General features: G+C 46.4%; 2 pseudogenes; one reads left to right on the top strand and one right to left on the bottom strand.

Annotated features, from left to right (window-relative positions):
- Positions 1-14,306: 14,306 nt before the first annotated feature.
- On the bottom strand, positions 14,307-14,426 carry LOC134939074 (5S ribosomal RNA; annotated as a pseudogene).
- Positions 14,427-17,499: 3,073 nt separating this feature from the next.
- On the top strand, positions 17,500-17,618 carry LOC134937500 (5S ribosomal RNA; annotated as a pseudogene).
- Positions 17,619-21,531: the final 3,913 nt, after the last annotated feature.

Raw genomic sequence — 21,531 nt, 5'->3', positions numbered from 1 at the left:
TCCTTTCCCCTCTGATGACAGGGAAAAATGGGAGTCCCATTTTGTCCAAGAAGGTGGTGCTTCCGTCCCCTGACACGGCTGCTCTCAAGGATCCGGCGGATCGCAAGCTGGAGACGTCTTTGAAGGCCATTTTCGTTAATACTGGTGCATTGCTCAGACCTGCTGTGGCGTCGGTATGGGTGAGTAGTGCTATTGCTAAATGGGCTCATAATTTAGCTTCTGATATGGATACCCTTGATAAAGATAATATTCTTTTGACTCTTGGTTATATCAAGGACGCTGCAGATTACCTAAAGGATGCAGCGAGAGATGTTGGCCTCTTGGGATCAAGAGCCATTGCCATGGCGGTCTCGGCCAGGAGGGTGCTGTGGATCCATCAATGGAATGCTGATGCCGACTCCAAGAAAAATATGGAAGCTCTCCCCTTCAAAGATAGTGTCTTGTTTGGTGACGGCCTGGCTGACCTGGTGTCGACCGCTACTGCGGGTAGGTCATCTTTTCTTCCTTATGTTCCCGCTCAACAGAAGAAGGGGCCTCATCAGCAGATGCAGTCCTTTCGACCTAATAAATACAAGCGAGGTAAGCACAAAAGATCTGATCAGGTACCCAAGGCGCAAACACACTTGTGCAGCCTCTTGAGAATGAAAGGGCCACTTCACCCTTAATGGAAATACAATACACAAAAATACTCAAGAACAAGGCGCTCAGTGCCGTTTCATAAACAAATGATACTTAAATGTCCTTATGTATTAAAAGTAGAGGATCCCAATTCAGTACGTCTCCTCTCGTGGTGATGCAGATGAGTCTTCTATTCCACAGATGGTCTCATGATGATATGTAATAAAACATAATAAAACACATCATAGTGTAATATGTCCCTTAATATTTCTCTCAAACTGAAACAAGTCCACTCGGAGTAGATGGCATACCCCACTCACAATGGAAAAATACGATCTCCACACATAAAGGTATCTTTATCTGAAACAGTGTTGACAAAAATAAATGCGTACCATACTCACACAGAGATAAGCATGGTTCCTCACATAACGGGTTCTTTGTAAGCTGCTCCAATGCTGTCACCTATGCCATCTGTCCTGTATCCTGTGTGGTTTCTGCTGGCTGGGATAAACAGCTCACCAGCCATATCATCATGAGACCATCTGTGGAATAGAAGAGTCATCTGCATCACCACGAGAGGAGACGTACTGAATTGGGATCCTCTCCTTTTAATACATAAGGACATTTAAGTATCATTTGTTTATGAAACGGCACTGAGCGCCTTGTTCTTGAGTATTTTTGTGTATTGTACAAGCGAGGTAAGGGCTCGTCCTTCCTCGCTTCAAAGGGTAGAGGAAGGGGAAAGAAGTCGCCTGCAGGGTCAGGCACCCAGGACGAAAAGTCCTCCCCCGTCTCTACCAAGTCCACCGCATGACGCTGGGGCTCCCCTGCCGGAGTCCGTGCCGGTGTGGTGCCGTCTCCGAATCTTCAGTCAGATCTGGTTTCAATCAGCCCTGGATCCTTGGGTCTTAGACATAGTGTCCCAAGTGTACAAACTGGAGTTTCAGTAGATGCCCTCCCGCCGCTTTTTCAAATCGGCATTGCCAGTTTCTCTTCCGGAAAGAGCAGTAGTAAATGCTGCGATACAAAAGTTGTGTCAACAGAGGGTCATTGTCCCCGTTCCCCCGTCCCAACGAGGGGAAGGGTTCTATTCGAGCCTCTTTGTCGTACCGAAGCCGGACGGTTCGGTCAGACCAATTCTGAACCTAAAATCCCTCAATCCATACTTGAAAACGTTCAAGTTCAAGATGGAATCTCTTCAAGCTGTGATCTCCAGCTTAGAAGGGGGGGATTTTATGGCGGCAGTCGAAATAAAGGATGCCTACTTATACGTCCCGATATATCCTCTGCATCAGGCCTTCCTGAGATTTGTGGTGCAGGATTGTCATTACCAATTTCAGACGTTGCCGTTTGGGCTTTCCACGGCCCCGAGGGTTTTCACCAAGGTTATGGCAGAAATGATGATACTCCTTCGCAAGCGAGGGGTCACAATTATCCCGTACTTGGACGATCTCCTGATAAAGGCCAGGTCAGAGGAGCAATTGTCACAGAATGTGGAACTCTCCCTGACGGTTCTCAAAAATCACGGTTGGATTTTAAATTTGCCAAAGTCTCCGTTGATTCCGACGACTCGGCTGCCCTTCCTGGGCATGATCCTAGACACGAAGCTACAGAGAGTGTTTCTTCCGGAGGACAAAGCTCTAGAAATACAGACCATGGTCAAGGAGCTTTTGAGACCAACAAGTGTGTCGATTCATCAATGCACTCGAGTACTAGGGAAGATGGTGGCCGCGTACGAGGCCATTCTGTTTGGCAGGTTTCATACCAGGGTGTTTCAGTGGGACCTGCTGGACAAATGGTCCGGGTCTCACCTACAAATGCACCGGAAAATAAGTCTATCTTCCAGGGCCAGGATCTCTTTCCTGTGGTGGCTGCAAAGCTCTCACCTTCTAGAGGGATGCCGGTTCGGAATACAGGACTGGGTCCTGCTGACCACAGATGCAAGTCTCCGAGGCTGGGGCGCAGTCGCGCAGGGAAGAAGTTTTCAGGGAAAATGGTCAAGCCAGGAATCTTCTCTCCACATAAACGTTCTCGAGTTAAGAGCCATTTACAATGTCCTCCTGCAAGCGAAGAACCTTCTTCAGGGTCTCCCTGTCCTTATCCAGTCGGACAACATCACAGCGGTGGCTTACGTAAACCGCCAAGGCGGAACAAGGAGCAGGGCGATGGCGGAAGCCACAAGAATTCTCCGCTGGGCGGAACAGCACGTGAGCGCTCTGTCAGCAGTCTTCCTCCCGGGCGTGGACAACTGGGAAGCAGACTTCCTCAGCAGACACGATCTCCATCCAGGAGAGTGGGCACTTCATCAAGAGGTGTTGGCAGAAGTGACAAGGAATTGGGGAATTCCTCTGATAGACATGATGGCGTCTCGCCTCAACAAGAAGCTTCCGAGGTATTGTTCCAGGTCAAGGGACTCCCAAGCCAGTGCAGTGGACGCCCTGGTAACTCCGTGGGTGTTTCAGTTGGTGTATGTGTTCCCTCCGCTTCCTCTCATTCCAAAGGTGTTGAGGATCATAAGACGAACAAGGGTTCAGGCAATACTCGTCGTTCCAGATTGGCCGCGGAGGGCCTGGCATCCGGATCTTCAGGAATTACTAGTGGAAGATCCCTGGCCGCTTCCTCTAAGAGAGGACCTGTTACTGCAGGGGCCCTGCCTGTTTCCGGACTTACCGCGGCTGCGTTTGAAGGCGTGGAAGTTGAACGCCAGATTTTAGCTTGGAAGGGTATTCCCGGGGAAGTCATCACCACTCTCTTTAAGGCTAGGAAGGAGGTCACGGCGAAACATTATCACCGTATTTGGAGAAAATATGTGTCGTGGTGTGAAACCAAAGCAGCTCCTGCGGAGGAGTTTTACTTGGGTCGTTTCCTCCATTTTTTGCAGGCAGGCGTGGATGCGGGCCTGAAATTGGGTTCCATCAAAGTGCAGATTTCGGCTTTATCTATTTTCTTACAAATGGAATTGCCCGTCCTTCCTGAGGTTCAGACTTTCGTGAAGGGAGTGCTGCATATCCATCTTCCATTTGTGCCACCCAAGGCGCCGTGGGATCTTGAAGTAGTGTTGCAGTTTCTTATGTCTCACTGGTTTGAGCCTTTGCGTAAGGTTGAGTTGAAGTTTCTCACTTGGAAAGTGGTCATGCTTTTGGCTCTGGTGTCTGCCAGACGAGTGTCCGAGTTGGCGGCCTTGTCTCACAAGAGCCCATATTTGATCTTTCATTCGGATAGAGCGGAATTGAGGACTCGTCAACAATTTCTGCCAAAGGTGGTTTCTTCGTTTCACATAAACCAACCTATTGTGGTACCTGTAGCTACGGATGCTGTGGCGGTCCCAAGATCTCTTGATGTTGTAAGAGCTTTGAAAATTTATGTCGCCAGAACGGCTCTTACTAGAAAAACGGAGGCTCTGTTTGTCCTGTATGCTTCCAACAAGATTGGAAATCCTGCTTCTAAGCAAACTATTGCACACTGGATTTGTAATACGATTCAGCAAGCTCATTCTTTGGCTGGGCTACCGTTGCCGAAGTCAGTGAAGGCCCATTCTACCAGGAAGGTGGGCTCATCTTGGGCGGCTGCCCGAGGGGTCTCGGCACTTCAACTTTGCCGAGCAGCTACGTGGTCGGGTTCAAACACTTTTGCTAAGTTCTACAAGTTTGATACCCTGGCTGATGAGGACCTCCTGTTTGCTCAATCGGTGCTGCAGAGTCGTCCGCACTCTCCCGCCCGTTCTGGAGCTTTGGTATAGACCCCATGGTCCTTTTGGAGTCCCCAGCATCCTCTAGGACAAAAGAGAAAATAGGATTTTAATACCTACCGGTAAATCCTTTTCTCCTAGTCCGTAGAGGATGCTGGGCGCCCATCCCAGTGCGGACTGTTCCTTGCAGTTGTATTAATACTGGTTACTTCTGGTTACACGTGGTTTGTGTATCAGTTATGTTCAGCTTGTTGCTGTTGTTAGTTCATACTGTTATCTGGTTTCATGCTACTCCAGTTGTACTGTATGTTTGTGGTGTGGGCTGGTATGTTTATCGCCCTTAGTTAACAAAAATCCTTTCCTCGAAATGTCCGTCTCTCCTGGGCACAGTTCCTATAACTGAGGTCTGGGGGAGGGGCATAGAGGGAGGAGCCAGTTCACACCCAGTCAAAGTCTTTTTAGTGTGCCCAAGCTCCTGCGGATCCCGTCTATACCCCATGGTCCTTTTGGAGTCCCCAGTATCCTCTACGGACTAGGAGAAAAGGATTTACCGGATTTACACACTCAAAAGTGGTTTGCAAACCACTTTTGAGTGTGTAACTATTGTGTTATGCTGTGAGTGCCACGTCCTTTTCTTGGTTTAAATAGTACTTTTCACGGGGGCACCGGCGCTAGTGTGATTAAGCTCTGCGGAGTGCCTTACCTCTCCTTAGTTTTATATATATATATATATATATATATATATATATATATATATATATAATGCTCAAAAAAATAAAGGGAACACTAAAATAACACATCCTAGATCTGAATGAATGAAATATTCTTATTAAATACTTTGTTCTTTACATAGTTGAATGTGCTGACAACAAACTCACACAAAAATTATCAATGGAAATCAAATTTATTAACCCATGGAGGTCTGGATTTGGAGTCACACTCAAAATTAAAGTGGAAAAACAAACTACAGGCTGATCCAACTTTAAAGTAATGTCCTTAAAACAAGTCAAATTGAGGCTCAGTAGTGTGTGTGGCCTCCACGTGCCTGTATGACCTCCCTACAGCCCACACAAGTGGCTCAGGTAGTGCAGCTCATCCAGGATGGCACATCAATGCGAGCTGTGGCAAGAAGGTTTGCTGTGTCTGTCAGTAAGTGTCCAGAGCATGGAGGCGCTACCAGGAGACAGGCCAGTACATCAGGAGACGTGGAGGTGGCCGGAGGAGGGCAACAACCCAGCAGCAGGACCGCTACCTCCGCCTTTGTGCAAGCAGGAACAGGAGGAGCAATGCCAGAGCCCTGCAAAATGACCACAAATGTGCATGGGTCTACTCAAACGATCAGAAACAGACTCCATGAGAGTGGTATGAGGGCCCGACGTTCACAGGTGGGGGTTGTGCTTACAGCCCAACACCGTGCAGGATGTTTGGCATTTGCCAGAGAACACCAAGATTGCCAAATTCGCCACTGGCGCCCTGTGCTCTTCACAGATGAAAGCAGGTTCTCACTGAGCACATGTGACAGACGTGACAGAGTCTGGAGACGCCAAGGAGAACATTCTGCTGCCTGCAACATCCTCCAGCATGACCGGTTTGGCAGTGGGTCAGTAATCGTGTGGGGTGGCATTTCTTTTACTGGGCCGTACAGCCCTCCATGTGCTCGCCAAAGGTAGCTTGACTGCCATTAGGTACAGAGATGAGATCCTCAGACCCCTTGTGAGACCATATGCTGGTGCGGTTGGCCCTGGGTTCCTCCTAATGCAAGACAATGCTAGACCTCATGTGGCTGGAGTGTGTCAGCAGTTCCTGCAAGACGAAGGCATTGATGCTATGGACTGGCCCGCCCGTTCCCCAGACCTGAATCCAATTGAGCACATCTGGGACATCATGTCTCGCTCCATCCACCAGCACCACAGACTGTCCAGGAGTTGGCGGATGCTTTAGTCCAGGTCTGGGAGGAGATCCCTCAGGAAACCATCCGCCACCTCATCAGGAGAATGCCCAGGCATTGTAGGGAGGTCATACAGGCACGTGGAGGCCACACACACTACTGAGCCTCATTTTGACTTGTTTTAAGGACATTACATCAAAGTTGGATCAGCCTGTAGTGTGTTTTTCCACTTTAATTTTGAGTGTGACTACAAATCCAGACCTCCATGGGTTAATAAATTTGATTTCCATTGATAATGTTTCTGTGATTTTGTTGTCAGCACATTCAACTATGTAAAGAACAAAGTATTTAATAAGAATATTTCATTCATTCAGATCTAGGATGTGTTATTTTAGTGTTCCCTTTATTTTTTTGAGCAGTGTATATATATATATATATGTATATATATATATATATATATATAATGTCACACGCCATAGACGGCGTTCGCCGTGCTTACCCCTGCGTGCCTGCTGGTCTGTGTTGCGGCCTCCGCCTTCGGTGGTCCACGGGCTCCGGCGTCTGGCTGGCGCGGCTCCCGGCGGTTCCCCGGGGCAGGGGCGCCGCCATGACATCCGGCATCACGTGGGCGGGGAGCGGGTGACGTCATCAGACTGTTCCGCCATTCCAGCGGAGGCGGGAGATTCAAAGTCAGACGCCGGGCAGAGCCTCGGCGCCTGAGTATCGTCTTTTCCCCTGAAGTGGATGCCAGTGCTCTCGTTCCCGGCGAATCTCTCTGCAGTCGTACCCCAGTGTCTCCGGCACTTTCAGCTGTCAGCTGTTGCACAGTTCCAGCGTATCCAGCGGCTGGTGTGTTCCTCTGCAATCCAGTCACCAGTGCTTCTTGGAGTCAGCGTGGGCTGCGGGCTAAACGCCGCTCTTAAGTTCTACGAGTCATCAGTGTCTTTAAACGCCGCTCTCAAGTTCTACAAGTCATCAGTGTTTTTAAACACCGCTCCCAAGTTTTGCAAGTTACCAGTGTCTTTAACCATCGCTCTCAAGCTCTACAAGTCATCAGTGTTTTTAAACACAGCTCCCAAGTTTTGCAAGTTACCAGTGTCTTTAACCATCGATCTCAAGTTAGCGTGGGCTGCGGGCTAAATGCCGCTCTTAAGTTCTACGAGTCATCAGTGTCTTTAAACGCCGCTCTTAAGTTCTACGAGTCATAAGTGTCTTTAAACGCCGCTCTCAAGTTCTACAAGTCATCAGTGTTTTTAAACACCTCTCCCAAGTTTTGCAAGTTACCAGTGTCTTTAACCATCGATCTCAAGTTCTACAAATCATCAGTGTCTTTAACCACCGCTCTCAAGTTCTACAAATCATTAGTGTCTTTAATCACCGCTCTCAAGTCATACAAGTCATCAGTGTCTTTAACCACCGCTCTCAAGTTCCGCAAATCATCAGTGTCCTTAATCACCGTTCTCAAGTCATACAAATCATCAGTGTCTTTAATCACCGCTCTCAAGTCATACAAACCCCCACCGTTCACAAGTGTTTCAAATCTTCAGAGTCTTTAACCACCGTTCTCGAGCTCTTCAAATCACCAGTATCCTTAAAAACATCACCCACAAGTTCTTCAGTCACTATTATCTAGTACCAACACTCACAAGTACTTCTTTCTCTGGAATCTTTAACATTGCTTACAAGCTCTCCTATAAGCCTGGACATTTTCCCCATACGTTCCCTCTTTGCCATGTGACATTGTGTTGCTCCCTTCCTGCAATAAAGTTCTTTAATATTTTCACCAAGCTTTACTATCAGAGTCCTGTATGAGGAAGACCTATATCAGGCCATCCCTGTTCCGACCCAACTGTGGTTCCTCTCCCCTACCATCGGGAGAACCCCCAGTTCACAATACCCCCAACCTAGATCAGTGACAGTATACTCAGGCCTCATGGACCCGGGGGATCGGAGCCCAGAGGCAAGTACCATCCAGGACTTGATTTCTCGAGTACAAAATCAGGAAGCAGCTCAGGGCCAAGTGATGCATTATCTCCAGGAATTATCTGGCCGGCTGGATCAAATTCAGACTTCTCTGGCTTCAGTAGTACCGGCCCCAGCTCCAGTACCCGCTCCAGTGATTGTCTCTAGTAATGTCCCATCCTCCTCTGGAACCAGGTCACGCCTTCAGCTCCCTACTCCTTCTCGCTATAATGTGAATCCAAAGAATTGCCGTGGTTTTCTCAATCAGTGCGAGGTACATTTTGAACTTCTTTCACATAACTTCCCTACTGATCAGTCCAAGGTGGCATACATTATTTCTTTGCTCGAGGGTTCAGCGTTGGATTGGGTGTCTCCATTATGGGAGCGATCTGATCCATTGGTTTCTAGTTACACCAATTTCATTACGTCATTCCGGAGGATCTTTGATGAGCCCGGCAGGACGACCACTGCCTTTACAGACTTGCTTCGTGTCCGACAAGGCTCTCGTTCAGTGGGACAGTATGTGATTAACTTTCAGACCATAACTTCAGAACTGCGCTGGAATAATGATGCCCTTCGGGCTGCCTTTTGGAATGGGCTCTCCGATCGTCTAAAGGACGAGTTGGTCACTAGAGATTTGCCGTATTCTTTAGAACAGTTAATCTCGCTCTGTGTAAAGGTGGATCTTCGCATGCAGGAACGAGGTGGCGAACGTAGTCGTTTAGATTTATCAAGGGTCCGCTTCCGTCTAAGCAAACGGTTATTCCAAGTCCTGATGAACCCATGCAGATTAATCGGCAGTCCTAGCTTGTTCCGGAGGAGTCGAGCTAGGGGTTTCTTCTAAACCTCCTCCGACAGTGGACTGTTTACTCTCCGTGTCTCTGTTCTCCGAGTCAATAGCCAAACCCGTTAAGGCTCTGCTGGACTCAGGGGCGGCAGGGAATTTTATTTCCCTTTCCTGTGCCCAGAATCTGGGTTTTAAGTTACTGTCGGTTGAACGACCTATTACGTTGACTGCTATCAATGGTACCCAAATTTCTAACGGTCTGATTTCAAGTTGTACAGTACCAATCAAACTGCAAGTGGGAGCTCTGCATCAAGAACACCTGGAGTTCCTAGTGATTCGGGAGATGCCCCACGATCTGGTTCTTGGCCTTCCTTGGCTTAAACTTCACAACCCTCACGTCGACTGGAGTTCGACACAAATAACATCTTGGAGTCCTTTTTGTCATTCAAATTGTCTCACTCCTGTCTATCCGCTCCGTGTATCTTCCAAGTCGGATGAAGGGCTCATTCCGGAGGCCTATCGGGACTTTTCTGACGTGTTCTCGGAGCAAGCGGCCGATCAGCTACCACCGCATAGACCTTGGGACTGCCCCATTGAGCTCATTCCGGGGAAAATGCCACCTCTGGGTCGCACTTATCCCTTATCATTACCCGAGACCCAAGCTATGTCGGACTATATCAAGTCTAATCTGCAGAAAGGATTCATCCGCCCCTCTACCTCCCCGGTGGGGGCAGGTTTCTTTTTTGTGAAGAAGAAGGACGGAGGGCTGAGACCATGTATTGACTATCATGGTCTAAATGATGTCACCATTAAGAATAAGTATGCTTTGACGCTCATTACGGAGCTTTTTGATAGAGTTCACGGAGCCCGAGTTTTCACCAAGCTTGATTTAAGGGGAGCTTATAATCTGATACATATCCGACAGGTGGACGAATGGAAGACGGCCTTCAATACCAGGGACGGGCATTACGAGTATCTGGTAATGCCGTTTGGCCTCAGCAACGTCCCTGCCGTCTTCCAGGGATTCATTAATGAAGTTTTTCGGGATATGCTATACCTAAGTGTAGTGGTATATTTGGATGACATTCTGATATTTTCTAAGAATCTCACAGAGCACAGAATACAGGTCAAAGAGGTACTTCGGTTGCGAGAGAATCATCTTTATGGCAAGATTTCCAAATGTACCTTTGAGGTTCCTTCTATTCCATTTCTTGGGTACATTATTTCGGGCACGGAGCTTCGTATGGATCCAGAGAAACTCACTGCCATCCGGGACTGGACTCAGCCTCTTTCTTTGAAAGCGGTACAACGATTTCTGGGTTTTGCAAATTTCTACCGGAAGTTCATAAAGGGATTCTCTACCATCGTGGCACATATTACTGCCCTAACCAAGAAGGGTTCTGACCCAAGTCATTGGTCCTCCGAAGCTGTAGCAGCGTTCGCTCAGTTGAAGGCAGCCTTTATGTCCGCTCCAGTACTTCAACAACCAATTTTTCAAAACCATTCTTTTTGGAGGTTGATGCTTCCACGGTAGGCATAGGTGCCGTGCTTTCGCAGTACGCTCCAGATGGGAAATTACATCCATGTGGTTTCCATTCTCGCAAATTCTCTCCTGCGGAACAGAATTACACCATTGGAGACAAAGAGCTTTTGGCAATAAAATCTGCCTTGGAGGAATGGAGATATCTTTTGGAAGGTGCTAAACACCTAATTACAATTTTGACTGATCATAAGAATTTGCTGTACCTCAAGACGGCCCAGTGCTTGAATCCCCGTCAAGCTAGATGGGCGCTCTTCTTTACTCGGTTTTCGTTTGTTATTAAGTACCGGGCTGGGACTTTTAACACCAAGGCTGATGCTTTATCCCGTTCCTTAACAGCTTCGGATGAGGAGAATTCCGTTGAGAAGGCTTTGATTCTCAGTCCAGTTTCTGTGTCAGCGGCTCCCACCGCCTTGGGTCCTTCTCCTTGGAGAATGTCTGTGCCAGCTAAATTTCGACCAAGGTTGTTGCAGTGGGCTCATAATTCCAAGTTTTCCGGTCATCCTGGAGTTCAAAAGATGTGGGAGTTTCTACGAAGGTCTTACTGGTGGGACACTATGAAGAAGGATATTCAAGATTATGTCAACTCATGTCCTCAGTGTGCTCAGCACAAAATTCTTCGTTTGCCTCCTGCGGGGTTGTTGCATCCACTGTCCATTCCTCAGAGGCCTTGGACCCATATCTCTATGGACTTTGTCACCGAATTGCCCCTCTCCAAGGGTCACAATACTGTCTGGGTAATTATTGACCGTTTCTCTAAGATGGCACATTTTGTACCTTTGACCGGGTTACCATCAGCTCCCAAGTTGGCTTTGTTATTTATCCGAGAACATTTCCGCCTGCACGGCTTACCTCAGGAAATCGTCTCTGACCGGGGGGTACAATTCACTGCAAGATTCTGGAGAGCTCTCTGTACGGCCTTCCAAATAAAACTCAAGTTTTCATCCGCTTACCATCCACAAACCAATGGGCAAACTGAACGCGTCAATCAAGATTTAGAGACTTTTCTCCGTGTTTATCTCTCTCCCTCGCAAGATAATTGGGTGGAACTGTTGCCATGGGCCGAGTTTGCCTATAATCATCTGTACCACTCTTCGACTGGTGAGTCCCCATTTTTCATTAATTATGGGTTCCATCCTCAAGTTCCTGAATTACCCATTTGTCCTCCAGAGGATGTTCCTGCTGCAGCCTCTACTCTCCGGCACTTCAGTCAAATTTGGAGTCGAGTTCATGCTAACCTCAAGAGAGTCTCCGGTCGCTATAAGTTCTTTGCGGATAGGAAGCGACGAGCAGCTCCCCAATACAAGGTTGGTGACAGGGTATGGCTCTCCACCCGCAACCTCCGGTTAAGGGTGCCCACTATGAAGTTCGCCCCAAAGTTTATTGGTCCTTACCCTGTGGTACAAGTCCTGAATCCGGTTGTCTGCAAATTGGGATTGCCTTCCCACCTCCGGATACCAAACTCCTTTCATATCTCTCTCCTTCGCCCCCTTATTTTAAACCGGTTCCATTTAAAGTCCCCGAGGCCAACCTCTGCAGAGACTGAAGCTGGAACGGACTTTGAAATCAAAGCTATTCTTGACTCTTGTTATCTTCACAAGAATCTACAGTATTTGGTGGAGTGGAAAGGTTTTGGCCACGAGGAGAGGAGCTGGGTCAAGGCTACTGAAGTTATGGCTCCCCGACTGGTGCGGATTTTCCATTCCAGACATCCAACAAAACCTGGAAAGTGTCCGGGGGCCACTCCTGGAGGAGGGGGTACTGTCACACGCCATAGGCGGCGTTCGCCACGCTTACCACTGCGTGCCTGCTGGTCTGTGTTGCGGCCTCCGCCTTCGGTGGTCCGCGGGCTCCGGCGTCTGGCTGGCGCGGCTCCCGGCGGTTCCCCGGGGCAGGGGCGCCGCCATGACACCCGGCATCACGTGGGCGGGGAGCGGGTGACGTCATCAGACTGTTCCGCCAATCCAGCGGAGGCGGGAGATTCAAAGTCAGACGCCGGGCAGAGCCTCGGCACCTGAGTATCATCTTTTCCCCTGAAGTGGATGCCAGTGCTGTCGTTCCCGGCGAATCTCTCTGCAGTCGTACCCCAGTGTCTCCGGCACTTTCAGCTGTCAGCTGCTGCACAGTTCCAGTGTATCCAGCGGCTGGTGTGTTCCTCTGCAATCCAGTCACCAGTGCTTCTTGGAGTTAGCGTGGGCTGCGGGCTAAATGCCGCTCTTAAGTTCTACGAGTCATCAGTGTCTTTAAACGCCGCTCTTAAGTTCTACGAGTCATAAGTGTCTTTAAACGCCGCTCTCAAGTTCTACAAGTCATCAGTGTTTTTAAACACCTCTCCCAAGTTTTGCAAGTTACCAGTGTCTTTAACCATCGATCTCAAGTTCTACAAATCATCAGTGTCTTTAACCACCGCTCTCAAGTTCTACAAATCATCAGTATCTTTAATCACCGCTCTCAAGTCATACAAATCATCAGTGTCTTTAACCACCGCTCTCAAGTTCTACAAATCATCAGTGTCTTTAATCACCGCTCTCAAGTCATACAAGTCATCAGTGTCTTTAACCACCGCTCTCAAGTTCCGCAAATCATCAGTGTCCTTAATCACCGTTCTCAAGTCATACAAATCATCAGTGTCTTTAATCACCGCTCTCAAGTCATACAAACCCCCAGTGTCTTTAACCACCGTTCACAAGTGTTTCAAATCTTCAGAGTCTTTAACCACCGTTCACGAGCTCTTCAAATCACCAGTATCCTTAAAAACATCACCCACAAGTTCTTCAGTCACTATTATCTAGTACCAACACTCACAAGTACTTCTTTCTCTGGAATCTTTAACATTGCTTACAAGCTCTCCTATAAGCCTGGACATTTTCCCCATACGTCCCCTCTTTGCCATGTGACATTGTGTTGCTCCCTTGCTGCAATAAAGTTCTTTAATATTTTCACCAAGCTTTACTATCAGAGTCCTGTATGAGGAAGACCTATATCAGGCCATCCCTGTTCCGACCCAACTGTGGTTCCTCTCCCCTACCATCGGGAGAACCCCCGAGTTCACAACACCCCCAACCTAGGTCAGTGACAATATATATATATATATATATATATGTATATATGTATATATATATATTTCTGCTGCCGGGTACACTGGGCTCCACAGAGAATGACATTGGGATGTAGAGTAGGATCTTGATCCGAGGTACCAACAGGCTCAAAGCTTTGACCTTCTTCCCAAGATGCATAGCGCCGCCTCCTCTATAACCCCACCTCCGTGCACATTAGCTCAGTTTTGTAGTTGGTGCCATGCAGTAAGCAGGTACGTAATAGGGGGGCTGCTCCAGCAGCCCTGAGAGAAGCTTTTAAAGAATATTGAAGACTTCAAGGGCTGCAGCAGAGACACTGACTGTGTTAGATGTCAAGTACAAAAAGGACCAAAAAAGAGAAATTTGGAAAAAAGACTCTTTTGTGGGAGCACTCTAATTCAGAGGTTATTAGTATAATTTGTGAATTATTAATAAAAACAATTTAATTAGCAAAAGTCAGATTCTGGGAGTGACTGTATGTGAAAAAAAGTAGCTTAGCGAAAATATTGATAAATTAAATTATTCGTGATCTCCAAACTCACGATTTACAAATTGCCAGGAGTAAAATTCTGTGATGCTTTTGTCACCATAATTCTGCATGATATATCTTATGAAATGTATGACCATCATTAATTCTGCTAATATCCATTACGGATTTTTATAGATGCAGAGAATAAAATCATTGGTCATGCGAATCCCAATATTGGATGACATAAAGTTGAGTGTCACTGTGTCCAATAGCCAATTTATTGCAGTACCAGGGTGTTCAAAGGAGGTCTCCCTTCCTCGTACTGACCCGGCCTTTCACTGCTTAGCTTCCAAGTTCAGAAGAGATTGGGCATCTCCAGTGAAGTGTGACCGCAATTATTGGACTCCTCTCTTTGGTCACTCCAAATATATGCCAAGTGGCTACTATATGTTAGGAATGGAGAGCATATGTGATTCGTAACAAATGGGTTACAAATGAAAAAGATTACATGCAATCAGCTGATTAATCAGCATGTGACACAACGATCACTGAGGTTAATTATATATGTATAATCACTTAGATATGTGGAAAGAATTCAAATGTACCACATATAAGAAAATATGTGACACGGCGGTCACAAAAAAGAGGAAAATAAATGCGTACAATCACAAATATTCAACAGCTGATGAATCAGTATGCGACATGGCGGTCACAGAAGAATGATCATAAGTACAATCCCTAAATTTATACAGCATGTGGCTAAATTTTTAATTAACATGCAGTCAGCTGATAGATAAATATGTGACACAGCGGCCACAAAAAAAGAGATTAGATGCGTACAATCACCTTAACAATCACCAGCGGATTAATCAGCATATGACACAGTGGTCACAAAGAGATAATTATAAATATAATCCCTCAATTATACAGCATGTGACATGGCAGTCACAGAAGAAATATAAATAGGTTATTTGGAATAATATATGTGGGAAAATTCATAAATGCCACATATCATCACTAATTGATTAACCTTATATCTGAGCTTAGAACAGGTCACCAGTACGGCCGTACCAATTAGCTTAAGTGCCTAATTCAATTTATGCTGTAGAAGACAGCGTGTAATTATGGCGAACTAGCAGACAAACGGACATATATCAAACGGATACCAGCTCTTTGTGGTGGACCCCTCTGGGTCACAGAAGGGAAGGGAGGGAAAGGGGAGGGGGGGAGGATGGGGGGGGGAGGAAGGAGAGAAAGGGGGAAGGGGAAAAGATATGTATCACAGCAGGTTATATATGAACCTGCAGGGAATGTTGCTGCAATGAACAGTTAATTCTTGAATAGAAAATAGAGGCTGAACTTATATAGGATGTCTCTAATATTCAGAGTTCTATATGAAAGATGTTTTGCAGGAAAGGATAAGAAACAAATGGCTGTTCAGTCAGTCAGTTGCAGCCTTGCAAATTTAAACTATAGAGTGAATAGGTTTCACATTGGTGTGGGGTATATACGATACCAGTTCTGGTATATATGCTGTCCGTTTCGCTTTTGGCCGTGTAAAAGCTCCGGAGACTGCAGCGGCGTGTGTCCGTAATAGTGCTCCAAGAGAGCGGTGGTTTGGGGCCGTTGCCGTGGAGATACTCCAGAAGCTGCAGCGGCGTGTGTCCGTGGTCTCGCTCTGGGAGAGCGATGGCTTGGGGCCGTTGCCTGGTGATAGTCTAAGCGCTTCTGCTAGCGCGGTCACGTGTGCGCATCACGTAATCGCTAATCCTGACGTACGTTTCGCAAGATAAGCTTGGTCACAGGGCGTAGTGTGATCACTGAAAGTTCCAGTTTATGTAGAGCAGGGCTCATAGCTGATTGGATACATTTTTTTGATGAACATGCTGATCCACCAATCTTGTTAAGTTATATTAGTCTCCCAGGTTTGACACAATTAATAGTTACAACGGCTTGTGTTTGCTTGTAGTTAATTTGAAGAACAAATAAATTTGCCTAGGCATATTTAGTAAAGTGAAAAGATTATATAATTATTGTGCAAGTAATGAAATTAATAAACAGTTATAGGTTAATTTGTGGCAGTGACATAATTAATTGATTAATAGGTTAATTAAAGAATAAGTGGTGTGATTTAAGTGTTGATGATTTTTATATATATATTATATTAGATTTTATGTGCTGGTTGATGAGAAGGATAGGAATGGGATAATGAGGAGAATGAAGAAGAAAGTGAGGGAAGGGATAGTGAATCAGGAGCATGGTTGGGGAAGGGATGGCACTTATATGTGATGATAATGAATTAATTTAAGAGGGCAGATATAATGAATGTGAGAAGAGCCCATGGTGAAAAGATGATAATGTGCTTGTGTGAAATTGGGTAAGAGTGATAAGAACGTGAATAGTAGGCTGTGATTAAAGACTTGGATGTTATGAAAAAAATGTTATGAACATATATTTTATGTGGATTAGCCGTAACTGAAAGGAGAGACTAAAATGGATACCAAAGGTTCTAATATGATGACATTAATTTAAGTATACCCCGTAGTTTATGTTTTCATTCATGCCTGTTGGGTATAGGGATCCCATCTAAAAGATCCATTCACTCTCTCTTTTCAGTAGGTTCTCGGTTAGATTACCTCCTCGTATTCCGAGTTTGATTTTCTCCAAGCCAAAGATTTTAAGCTCCTCCCATCTATTTTCATGATGGGTGTGAAAATGGCGAGCGACTGAAGTTAATTGCTTCATCTTGGCCTTGTCCGTGATGGCATTACGTATAGATCCTACATGTTCCAGGACTCGCTGTTTAAGCGGACGAGTTGTCATGCCAATGTATTAAGGTTAATCAATTAGTGATGATATGTGGCATTTATGAATTTTCCCACATATATTATTCCAAATAACCTATTTATATTTCTTCTGTGACTGCCATGTCACATGCTGTATAATTGAGGGATTATATTTATAATTATCTCTTTGTGACCACTGTGTCATATGCTGATTAATCCGCTGGTGATTGTTAAGGTGATTGTACGCATCTAATCTCTTTTTTTGTGGCCGCTGTGTCACATATTTATCTATCAGCTGACTGCACGTTAATTAAAAATTTAGCCACATGCTGTATAAATTTAGGGATTGTACTTATGATCATTCTTCTGTGACCGCCATGTCGCATACTGATTCATCAGCTGTTGAATATTTGTGATTGTACGCATTTATTTTCCTCTTTTTTGTGACCGCCGTGTCACATATTTTCTTATATGTGGTACATTTGAATTCTTTCCACATATCTAAGTGATTATACATATATAATTAACCTCAGTGATCGTTGTGTCACATGCTGATTAATCAGCTGATTGCATGTAATCTTTTTCATTTGTAACCCATTTGTTACGAATCACATATGCTCTCCATTCCTAACATATAGTAGCCACTTGGCATATATTTGGAGTGACCAAAGAGAGGAGTCCAATAATTGCGGTACACTTCACTGGAGATGCCCAATCTCTTCTGAACTTGGAAGCTAAGCAGTGAAAGGCCGGGTCAGTACGAGGAAGGGAGACCTCCTTTGAACACCCTGGTGCTGCAATAAATTGGCTATTGGACACCGTGGCACTCAACTTTATGTCATCCAATATTGGGATCCGCATGACCAATGATTTTATTCTCTGCATCTATAAAAATCCGTAATGGATATTAGCAGAATGAATGATGGTCAAACATTTCATAAGATATATCATGCAGAATTATGGTGACAAAAGCATCACAGAATTTTACTCCTGGCAATTTGTAAATCGTGAGTTTGGAGATCACGAATAATTTAATTTATCAATATTTTCGCTAAGCTACTTTTTTTCACATACAGTCACTCCCAGAATCTGACTTTTGCTAATTAAATTGTTTTTATTAATAATTCACAAATTATACTAATAACCTCTGAATTAGAGTGCTCCCACAAAAGAGTATTTTTTTTCAAATTTCTCTCTTTTGGTCCTTTTTGTACTTGATACTTTTTGACTCTAGGGAGCACCACTGAAAGCAACATTATATGATATTGGGATAAATCCTTACAACATCTATGGTTGCCATATATAGAAGGAATTCTATTTAAATTCAGTTTTTCAGAGGCCACTAATTGTTCAAAAAAATCCTTTTGGACTGGTGCGGTTCCCTCCTAAACCCCATTTCCTGTGTTAGATGTCAGTCAGACATCTCCTGCTGCAGCTCCATCACCTCCCCCAGTAGCGCTGTACACTCCCGCGCCCTAGTTGCCGGGTACCTACAGCGGAGGCTCTGGTTTTCTTCAAAGTTAGTCACAGACACGACCGCTGTTCTCTCGGATCGTGTGGCCGCACTCAGGGAGGAGGTAAGGGGTCCCCTCGATGGGATATGCTGTAAATAGCGATCCCGCGTGGCCGGTGGGAGGCGGGCCACACGCTGGCGTGGACACTGTGGTAGTACAGGGACCCCACTAGACCACCAGGGCATGGGCACAGGTCGGTTTTCTCTCATAAAACCGTTTTATTAAGCCCCCAGTACCCGGTGGTGAAGTCCAGCTGGGGTATAAGGCTTTGACCTGTATCCCCTCTCCCAGCCCCAGGGCGCCATTTAGAGTAAATGTTCCCGCCCTGGAGCTGCATATCTCTCTCTCCCTCACTCCCTGTCAGCGTTTGGGCGCCATTATAGCAGGCAGAGCTGATCCTGGGACTGTTTGGGCAAATCCTCCTCTGTAAAGCCGCCTGCCTGTCAGTGCTGTGCATTTTACAGGACACTGAAGTATTCTATATGTCTGCTGACAGTGTTAGTTAGGAAAAAGTGCATTTAGTCAGGGTAATTTAGTACAAGTAACCTGTGATATACATCCAGTCTTTACTGTGCATTGTTATATCTATTAAGTGTATAGCTATACATAGTACTACTCTGTATTGCTAGTCCAGTGCAGTTTTATTGCATGTCATAATTTCTGCATTGTACAAACTGTGACTCTGTGTGTGTGCATATAGCTGCTGTGTGACCTCCATTTTGTGTATCTCACTCAGATTGCTATCCCTATATTCTATAACCTGAGAGGGCTAAGTGTGTCAGGTTTATCATAATATAGGCAGTTCACAGGATATACTCAGTGTGTATTTTCCTCTGTGATTTTTAGTCACTATATATGGTATACCTCTTGAATTCCCTGTTTGTGCTGATACACTACACAGGGGGTTCTTGTCAGGTATTGTGCTGCTGATATTGTACTGTGTTGCCTTGCATTGAGCTTTTATGTCAGCTACAAAGGGCAACGGAGCTGGGGCTGATCCCACATTGCGTGGTGTTGACGCTGCAGACACATTTGTGGATAACATAGCATCTGAGGGGTCAGGTTCTGGGGGTTCCTTGCCCCCCAGTGGGACTGTAGCAATGGGGGTGCAAAATGACCCACCTTGGGCTACCTTCTCCACGCTATTGAATACGCTGGTAACTAGAGTAACGCCCCCTATGGGACCTCCTGTGCCGGTACAACCGCTTATGGTCCCCGCGGTTAACCTGCCGTGGGCAGATCAAATGTCCAATCCGTTAAAGCAATTGAACCAATCACTGACTGCTCAAAAGTCTAACCCTCGCCCGCCTAAGACCAAGGGGTCCTCTAAGCGGGCAATTACTTCCTCACAATCCACCAATGTCCCAGACACCTCGTCTGATGAGGATGCCGTTTATACGGACCCCACAGATTGTGACCCTGATGCTTCTGATGGGGAAGTTGTTTCACAGGTGGATGTTCCTGACGTGTTAGAGGCTATCAGGCTCATTCTTCAGGTTGATGATGAACCGGAGCCTGACGCTGCCCCTAAGAAACCGGACAGGTTTAAACGTCAGAAGGTGGTTAAACAAGTTTTATCTCACTCTGTACACTTAGTTGACAAACGTCAGGAGTCTTGGGAAAATCCAGGAAAGACGTTCACGCCTCACAAGAAGATGCTGGCTCGCTACCCCCTCGCTACGAAGCTTAGTAAAAATTGGGAAACACCCCCACCAGTGAATTTGCAAGTGGTGCGCCTGGTAGTATCCTCAGCTCTGCCTGTAACTACTGTCAAGTCCTTGAGAGAGTCGACGGACAAGCGTGTGGAGGGTTGTTTGAAGGAAATCTACACCCTAAATGGTGATGCGCATAGGCCCTCCATTGCAGCGACATGGGCTGCAGAAGCCGTGGAAGCGTGGGCTCAGGAAATGGAGGCGGAGTTGCCTTTCAAAGCTTACGATCATGCTAGACAATGCCTGTCGTATATTGTTACAGCGTCTCATTACATTAAAGAGGTGGCTTCTGATGCTGGTATTCTGGCGGCCAAGGCTTCTACTACGTCCATTTTGGCTCACCGAATTCTCTGGTTATGGTCCTGGTCTGTGTACATGGACTCTAAGAAAACCCTGGAGGTACTCCCCTTCAAAGGAGACAAACTTTTCGGAGAAGATCTCAACAAGATAGTGGCTGACTTAGAGTCTGCTAAAAGAGCATGTCTTCCTAATACTGCTACTTCGGTGCCGAAGGCTAAGAGTACTTCCTTTCACTCCTTCAGGTAAAGCAAAAGGTCAGGCGTACCCAAAACAGGTTCGCACTTCTAAACCCAATAAGCACAAACCCAACTGGGCCTGGGCTGCCCGTCAGCCTGCTTCCAAAACTGACAAGCCTGCTGCATGACGGGGTGGGCCTCACTCTGGGGGATCCCAGAGTAGGGGGCCGACTTCTAGGGTTTACCCAGGAATGGTTGAAGACCACTTCCAATGCCTGGATATGGGAAGTCGTCACTCGAGGTTACGCCGTATCCTTCAAGAATCGCCCCCCTCATCGATTTTGCCTGACAGACATCCCTTCGGATCAGGTGAAGGCAAAGACTCTTCATTCGGTGGTACAGTCCCTCCTGGACACAGGAGTGGTAGTACAGGTGCCTCTGGCCCAGAGAGGCAAGTGGTACTATTCACCGCTGTTCCTAGTCCCGAAACCAAATGGGTATTCCCGGCCCATTCTCAACCTCAAGTCCTTGAACAAATTTGTGAAGGTCTCCAAGTTTCTTATGGAAACTCTTTGCTCTATTGTTCTGGCCTTGGAGCCTGGGGACTATATGGTGTCACTGGACATACAGGATGCTTACCTGCATATTCCCATTGCAGTGTCGCATCAGCAGTACCTGAGGTTTGCGGTTGGCAACCCTCATTACCAATTTCGGGCGTTACCTTTTGGTTTGACCACGGCACCGCAAGTCTTCACCAAGGTCATGGCGGTAATGACGACTGTACTCCGCCGTCAAGGGGTCAGGATCCTACCGTACTTGGATGACTTGTTGATCCTGGCAAATTCCCCAGAGATTCTCCTTAGCCATCTGGATCTGACTATCCAGTTTCTGCAAGCCCACGGGTGGCTCATCAACTGGAAGAAATCCTCCCTGGTCCCTGCTCAGAGCATGGTGCACCTGGGGGCGTTGTTGGACACTCACAACCAGCGGTTGTTCTTGTCTCAGGAGAAAGTC

The sequence above is a fragment of the Pseudophryne corroboree genome, chromosome 6 (assembly GCF_028390025.1).
Source record: "Pseudophryne corroboree isolate aPseCor3 chromosome 6, aPseCor3.hap2, whole genome shotgun sequence".
Lineage (NCBI taxonomy): Eukaryota > Metazoa > Chordata > Amphibia > Anura > Myobatrachidae > Pseudophryne > Pseudophryne corroboree.
Note: the sequence above shows the minus strand (reverse complement) of the source record. Positions and strands in the feature narration are given on the sequence as shown.